The sequence below is a fragment of the Entelurus aequoreus genome, linkage group LG04 (genome assembly GCF_033978785.1).
Source record: "Entelurus aequoreus isolate RoL-2023_Sb linkage group LG04, RoL_Eaeq_v1.1, whole genome shotgun sequence".
In the NCBI taxonomy this organism is placed as follows: domain Eukaryota; kingdom Metazoa; phylum Chordata; class Actinopteri; order Syngnathiformes; family Syngnathidae; genus Entelurus; species Entelurus aequoreus.
The window spans coordinates 54,759,492-54,768,634 of record NC_084734.1 but is presented as its reverse complement, the minus strand read 5'-3'; positions in this window follow the sequence as shown (position 1 = coordinate 54,768,634).

Below are 9,143 nucleotides of genomic sequence, written 5' to 3'. Positions count from 1 at the left end.
TTGTTTTACTCATGTTTTTGGTGTGGTTATGTCCGAATATAAACAGTTTTGTTCAATAAAGCGATCTATATAATTCCTGTCCTCGAAGCATCTCGATAGACGTTACAATAATTGAACGGTGTTCAATTGAACGGTGTTGACGAACACCATTAGGGCCGCTTGTTGTCACTGTCACTCAAAGTTGCATTGCAAAATTACATAGAATAAATATGTTTATTTTGTTTAGAATTCAGATGGGATTTGATTTGGTGCGCGGCATATACTTGCTGCGCGCAGCGGACGCTTGAGCAGTGCGCAATTGCGCAGGCACGCACCTTAGGTGAGGGGACGTTGCTTTGCAGTTCATGTGTTGTTGAAAACACGGCATTCCTCATCAACTTTTCTGTTTTTGGCGTCTCGGGTGTAAACCGTGCATCACTTGTCGCTGCATGTGCACCTTCACTCGCAGGTTACACACGGACACACGCCCATAAATAATAATTTTCAAAATAAAAGCAGCACAGTTGTATTGCGCGCAGGACATAGATGTTTTTTCAACTTTATTTTGTAATTGCAGTTGTTCACATTCACTCACAATCACGCATACGTCCACACGGAAGTAATACAAATAACGATTTTCAAAACAAAAGCAGCACTGTTGTATTGCACACTCGACATAGATACTTTTTAAAATGTATTTTGTAATTTATAATTGGCCTCACGCGGGCCGGACAGGGACGCACAAAGGGCCGGATGCGGCCCATGGGCCGCAGAATGCCCAGGTCTGCCCTAGGGTAAACTGGGTATAACACATGGCACACTGACAAAGCTTAACCTATTGTTACTATAACAATCTACAAGGTTAATGTAGGTTGCTTCTCTTTCTTCCCCTCCATTTTTCTGCATTCTTTCGTATCTCAAGTTATCATTACGTATATGTATTGTTGCATTTGAACAATTGTATTGTTGATAATAAAGGAAAAGTATTGGTATTGTTTATTATCAATAGCACTATTTCTATTGGTATTCATATTGCTCCATTTTTAGTGTAATAATGTTCATTGTCATTTATGTATTATTTTTTATTTTCGCTAACTGCTTATTTGCTATTACATTTACCATCATATTTGTACATGTCATATTTGCTGATGTTGCTCTGTTGTTGTTGTGTTTGTTGTTGTTGTTATTGCCTCTCTGTCTAATCCCCCTCTTGTCCCCACAATTCCCCCCTCTGTCTTTCTTTTTTTCTCTTTCTATCCCCTCCTGCTCCGGCCCGGCTGCACCAAATGATAATATAAATACATTTAATAAAGTCAAAATACAAATAAGGCAACAAGAGAAGTATCCTACACTTCTCTTTTGTAAAGTAAATCTGAACAGCCGATATGGGCATCTACATCTGCTATATGATTTGCCTGAGAAGCTGGGCAGGACATTATAAAAAAAAAAAGATCAAGTCATGGATAGCAGTGAATTTCAACCAGGACAAAACAGGGGTTTTAGTTATACTGTATGTCCTGACGGCCAGAGGAAGAAACTAAATTACAAGATTTTAATTCTACACAATTTATTTAAAAAAAACTGGGTGTGAATTTTATGCCACATATTTAAAATATCACAAAAATAGTTTTTTATCATCTTAAAAACATAGCCAGAGTCCACCCATTTTTCTCTCAGGCTCTCTCAGAAGTATACAATTATTACAAAACTCAACTGCACGCGTGCTGACAAGGACCAGAGGGCGGGCACACATTACACCAGTTTTAAAGTCACTGCATTGGCTCGCTGTCTGCCTCAAGGTCGATTTTCAAGTTTTATTACTAGTTTTTAAATGTTTTAATGGTCTTGTGTTTTCTTATCTATCTGACCTGTTTTTGCCATATCAACCCTCGCGGATCCTGAGGTCCTCTGGCACTGGCCTTTTTATCTTATCTTACCAAATACTAGAACAAAGGCACACGGTGAAGCGGCATTTAGGCCCTGTGGAACAGCTTGCCAGAGAGCCTCAGCTGAAGAGACTTGAATTTTTAAAAAACGGCTAAAGACTAACCTTTTTTTTAGACTTTTTACTTTTTCACGTTAAACTCTTACGTTGTTTGTTATATTTATTTGTATTGTGTTATGGTAAATGGTAAATGGGTTGTACTTGTATAGCGCTTTTCTACCTTTTTAAGGAACTCAAAGCGCTTTGACACTATTTCCACATTCACCCATTCACACACACACATTCACACGCTTTTTGTCTAGCTTACTTATTGTGATTATAACTAATATTGTTTTTTAAATTTTGTGTTATTATCAACTTATTAATGTATTATTTATATTTTATTTTTACTTTATTTTTTATCATGCTTTATAAAAAATTTTAGATGGCGTTAATTGCCATGCAATGTTTTGTTTTGTTCTTGTCAACAGTGCTGTGTGTGTGTGTGTATTATTTTCTTCTTCTTTTTGTGTACAGCACTTTGTCTTTGCCACTTTTGTATGTATAGAATGTGCTGTATAAATAAAGTCTGATTTGATTTGATGGTATTGAAATGGTTCAATCTGCCACCAATGAGTCCTCTGGTGCAGAAGCATTTCTTATAATCTCATAAATCATTACTGCCACACTAATTAATATAGTCATTATAATTAGTGATAAAGGGATTCTATTAGGCAAAACCAACTTGTCTTACCTATTGGTACCTGGTATTTGTGATCCCCATAAGTTATGACATTGTGAAATCAAACTATGGAGGCATGGCAAAGATATTTATAAAACAATATTGTCTTTTTACAAACTTGCTTCATGCGAACATTTTGGATTTTGAGACTTAAGTGACTTATTTGGCCTTAGTTACGTCAGCAGACATCTCCACGTGTAGTAGTGGTTTGCCCGAGGAGCTTTGCGCAAGTCTGCCATTTTTATTCAGTTGCAGTCAATAAATTTCCTAATTTTTTTCTATGCTTTTGTTGTGGTACAGACTGGCTTGTGCATGTTGCCATTTCGAATAGAAAGTAGCGTATTGTTCTAATTTATATATTTCAGTAAACTTGATACGGAGTGGAACACAGTCGAAGGGGGCTTGGCCTGGAGGAGGACTTCGGCATGTAAATAAGACCGCCTACAAAACGGCGTTTTCTGAAGAGACACTCAGAAAGCAGCTTAAAGACAGTGTGTAAAACATAATCTGTGCAAAATTTGCAGCAAAGCACCACCATTACACCTTATAAAAAGACCACAAGGAAGTGTTTCAAATGTAGGAAAAAATCTGAATTTAACTGTTACTGGAAAGCTGGCAGACTTGTTTCTGTGACGGAAAGAACAAGAACACTTTCAATTTGTTTCGATTAAAGCTTTTTTTACACAACAAACATGGAATTTTAGCAGGTAACAAAGATTCATAAGAAGATTATTAACCACAATTTTGCTCACCTTTTGAGACAGGCGAACGATACATTAGCTGGCATAGCAGAGAGGGCAAGAAATCACTATCATCCCTGATTCATCCAATGTGTCTTGCCACATCCAATATGTTGGCATGGACGTATGATTCAGCGCTCAACATATTTATGTCTTTGGATCATATTGTGTGATGCTTAAACCATTTCTAACAGCCTTTGTATATAAACAGGGAGAAGCAGAGAGATGAAAAAAATCCTTTTAACATTTTGTTTTTCGCGTCTCAATGTGGATTTTCTGCTCCTGCACACACAGCAGTGCGCTGGAAAATGTGTGCAGTCATGTATGTCCTTGAGCAATACTGCATGTCGTTGTGTGTGCTTCTTGTGCCTAACAACTACGTTGACTCCAAAAAATACATTTAATCAGCAATGTGTTTGATATCTGTGAAGTGAAGTGAATTATATTTATATAGCGCTTTTCTCTAGTGACTCAAAGCGCTTTACATAGTGAAACCCAATATCTAAGTTACATTTAAACCAGTGTGGGTGGCACTGGGAGCAGGTGGGTAAAGTGTCTTGCCCAAGGACACAACGGCAGTGACTAGGATGGCGGAAGCGGGGATCGAACCTGGAACCCTTAAGTTGCTGGCACGGCCACTCTACCAACCAAGCTATACCGCCCCTGATTTAAATGTAACATTATTATTCATTTACTTTGGTCAAAAATCTTATGGTGAAACACTGTAATCTGGAAATTCCACAAGGTTGTATGTAATAAATTGGAATAAGGAAATAATTTAAATACTTTAATTTTAATTTAATTTAGAAATGTAACCTGCTCAGTCGCCTTGTGGTTAGAGTGTCCGCCCTGAGATCAGTAGGTCGTGAGTTCAAACCCCGGCCGAGTCATACCACAGACTATAAAAATGGGACCCATTACCTCCCTGCTTGGCACTCAGCATCAAGGGTTGGCATTGGGGGTTAAATCACCAAAATTATTCCCGAGCGCGGCCAACGCTGCTGCTCACTGCTCCCCTCACCTCCCGGGGGGTGGAGAAGGCATAGTCAAATGCAGAGGGTAATTTCACCACACCTAGTGTGTGTGTGATTATCAGTGGTACATTAACTTTAACTAATGCATATTGTTACACATCCATTCCGTGTTTAGCTCTGACTATATTTGCGATCAAAAATAAAACCATTTAATGATCTTAAAAATTTAAAGATTGTTTTAATTAAACAGTTGATGTGTGCGTTTGAGCGGCGCTGAGCGACAAACTCGACGAAAAGGACGGTGATTGGTCAAATTGTGCGGAGAAGTTGTGACCATTAGATAAAGTTTTGAGGCCACGCAAAATATGAAGGGATTTGTTTAACTTTTGTAAATTAGCGCGATCGCAACATTAGAAATTCCTGGCGGGACTGAATATTGTACCTATTACACACCGGCTGTTTGAGTGTAACGTTTGTCTTAGTTTAAATTCCACCATGAGAAATCGCTAATGCTAATTAGTAGCATGTATATGGCATAGCTAATGTAAATTAGCATCAAACTAGCATATTTTGGAAAGTGGAGCCTTACTATTGAGCACTTTCTATTAGACATGAAAATTACAACATTACAGAGAGTCAGTCGGCTATGAATACGCCAGCAACTGGATGTGACGTCACGTGCAACAAAGGGATCCAAATATGGTATTGTTTTATTTGACGTGAATCAGAGGGAATTTAGTCAGCACCTGACACTACACTACTGACAGTACCAGTAGAATGAAAAAACTAGTTGCTTGATTGTGTTTTATTGTATCCATTAAACCATATCCAATTGTATTTCCAATCTGCAAAGTATGTGAAAATACCGTCTAAACATCACAAAATGCCACAAATTCAGATGGCCATTTTGAATATTCCGCTCCGAATGTCTTCGACAATTTTTTGTGGATTCGAGGTTGGATGATGTCATGATGGGAACGTTTCTGCACTCTGACCATATCATCAGATCAGTCATAATGAAAATATACAAAAATTAGAAGGAGCTGTGCGGTCTATCATTTACATACCTAAGCATGACACAAACACATGTTTTACTTATATATGCATTCTAAGTCATAAATAAATTAATAAAAAGTCAGCTAACAATTAAATAGATGGGGGGCTCTCTATTCCGCCCACAAAGTCCTCTAAATAACCATCCAAAACCTGATAGCAATACTCTATTTACATATTGTGACCTGAAGGTTACCAAATTTTAGCAATATTGTAATTATAAGCGCTAACGCAGACAGACAGTTTTTTAGCAGCGTATTGACAACAGAAAACTAACTATTGACAGCTTATGCTGCTGTACTGGGATCACTTCCTGTGTGCTTATGTTACAGGTCTCACAGGCGTGTGAGTTCAGTAGACAAAAGGTTGTGTTCATAGTCTAACCCCTGGAAAACACAGGCAATGTTTAAGGAGAGTGAAGACACGAACAATACTTGAAGCTTCCCAAGTTTCTTCTCTTTATTACATATTATATATATTTCCTATAATCCACAATAACAATATAATTATTATTCTCTAAATTCAATATTACATTCTCAAAACATATCTTCTCCATCGCACAATAGCTAGTATAATGGTATATACTACTGTATATTCACATTTCTATATAGTGTTGTTACAGAAACATCTGTCACGGCCAGGGCGCATTCCAATGCGCCCTTATCTTTGTGCTGTGCTTGCCGCACCTCAGGACGCGCCCACGGCTGCGTCACGCCCACATGACGGCAAGGCTGTGGGCGATCAGCAATCAGAGCATCTGGACCTGATGAAAGGGAGCTGGATAAAGGACCAGTGGACCTAAGGATCCTTGCGGAAACTTAGTTCTCAATGGTGGACCGCCGTAAGCCTACTTTCGCTTTATGCTCTCTGTCTTTCTCTGCGTTCTTCCCTCCGTGTTCTGACGTCCTTGTTGTTCTACCGCAGTGCCTTCCCGAGTCTCCCCCTTTGTTATGTCCTGTTGTTTCCCCCATGGTTTTTGGACTGCCTTCCTCGATCCTCGACCCTCGCCTGGACACGGACTCTGACGCCTCTCTCTCGCCCTGGACCTTTTGCCTGCCCCATGGACTGCCTTCCTGCCTTGTTCCTTCTCCTCGTTTCAACATTTGGTAAGACTCAACAGCTATTCATACACATAGTCTTCCACCATACACCCCTTCTGGATATTAGTTCACACTCCATTTCCGTAGTTATTATTATTAATGTTTGATTATTATATATATGGTAATGTATGTAATAAAATACATAGAGCTATACCGCCCCCTGGTGTCTTTGCCGTCATCTGCACTTTGTAACCACAACAATATCTTGCGTAATAGACTCTTAAAAATGGTGAAGTATCATTTAGACATGAAATGTCCTTGGGAAGTATACTTGGAGTCAAACAAAATGTATCCACATCACTCAGTTCATTATCTATTTACAAATATAAGAAACAACAATAATATATTTACACAGATAATAATATGACCTTGTGTGAGATAGAGAAAGAAGAGTATTTCTCTACAACACAGAACTGTATATACACACTGCAGTGCTCTTCGGTTGGCATAACCGGGAGGTGGGGGGTGGGAGTGGGGCGTGGTTGGCGGCGGGGGCGTGGTTGGGGTCGTGGTTAAGAGGGGAGGAGTATATTTACAGCTAGAATTCACCAAGTCAAGTATTTCATATATATATATATATATATATATATATATGTATATAAGAATTACTTGACTTTCAGTGAATTCTAGCTATAAATATATATTTATTTTATTATATATATATATATATATATATATATATATATATATATATATATATATATATATATATATATATATATATATATATATATATATATATATATATATATAAGAAATACTTGACTTTCAGTGAATTCTAGCTATAAATATATATTTATTTTATTATATATATATATGAATAAAATAAATACTTGAATTTCAGTGTTCATTTATTTACACATATACACACACACAACACTCATCTACTCATTGTTGAGTTGAGGGTTGAATTGTCCATCCTTGTTCTATTCTCTGTCACTATTTTTCTAACCATGCTGAACACCCTCTCTGATGATGCATTGCTGTGTGGCACGCACAAAAGTGCCTTCATCAAATGCACTAGATTCTGGTATCTTCCATCTCTCCCTGGCATGGCCCAAAACCGGTCTATATTTGCTTCCTGAGAAAGATCTTCACTTCCAAGCACATGGTAGTCCACTACTTCTTCCCGGAGGCTATCCAGGTCCAATCGCAGCTGCGGCTTGGAACTTACAAGCGTATTTCTTCATCTTACTCGTCGTCGGCGTCGCCATGGCTGTATCTTCCTCGTTCGTCTGCTTCGTCTCCTTGTTGTGTGCGCAGTTGTGCACTCTCTAAAAGCCGTAGATGTTATTGTCACATATGCATGTACAGTAGATGGCAGTATTGTCCTGTTTAAGAGTGTCACAACATTGCTGTTTACGGCAGACGAACTGCTTTACAGTAGACGAAAAAGTGACTGCTGTTGTTGTGTGTTGTTACCGCGCTGGGAGGATGTTAATGAAACAACTAACAATAAACCCACATAAAAAACCAAGAACTCGCCCTCGATCATTCTACAGTTACAACGTGATTGGGCAGGCACGCTGTTTATATTGAGGGAAATCGGACTCAGGACCGCATGGAGCTGGAGGGGGCGTGGCCTCTAGCTCCGCCTGAATTTTGGAAAATTTTCGGGAGAAAATTTGTCCCGGGAGGTATTCGGGAGAGGCGCTGAATTTCGGTAGTCTCCCGGAAAATCCGGGAGGGTTGGCAAGTATGGATATTTCACAACATTACTAACCTGGAAAACACAGGCAATGTTTAAGGAGAGTGAAGACACGAACAATCCTTGAAGCTTCCCAAGTTTCCTCTGAGGGGAGGGGGAGGAAATACCCACACCTAAAAAGGAACCTACGTGCAACTACTTCTCTACACATTAGTTCCGCTCTTCATTTCTGTCTTTACACTAACATGGATGGAAAACGTCTATAACCTTTGTCAATAAAAAAGTGATTGACCAAAAAAACACATATATACCCACATTGTGAAGGCATCACATTTACATCATCTGCACACCTGCACAAAAGAAGTATGAGTAGGTATTCCGACAAGTTAAGTTCACAGTCATTTAGGAACTGGAACTGGCGAAAAGTACACAAAAAGGACTTGTTCCATTCACTCCTCTACCCTGTTTCTTCGCAAGGATCATGAGACATTCTTCATCCAAATATGAATATATGAACATCCTAACAGTCTGCATCCTAATGACAGCAGACATTGTACAGCAAGTGATGTTTTATTATGTTTGTTGGCTCTAATAAAGTCTGCAGTGAGTAACGATCAGTGATGAAGAAAAAAAGAAGCAAATGTTGTGATGCCTTTTTTTAAATTAATGCACCGTTACTAAATGTTATTATAAATGTTCCCGTTACTACATTACATATATACTTACATCATGTACATAAAACCCTAATGGAGGTGTTTGGATGTTTTTTAAGGGTTCTTTAGACAAAATTGAACGGCTCCCTTATGCTGCATTGTAAGCAAACTTTTGATCAAATGTATTTAATATTTAGAATGCATTAAAAATAATCCATCTGTTGTCATGTCTTTCATGATGATTGTGAACGATAGGCAACATTCCAAAAAAAGTGCAGTTCCCCTTTAAGTAAATGTAACAGAGTAAATGGAGTGCGTTCTTACCCAACT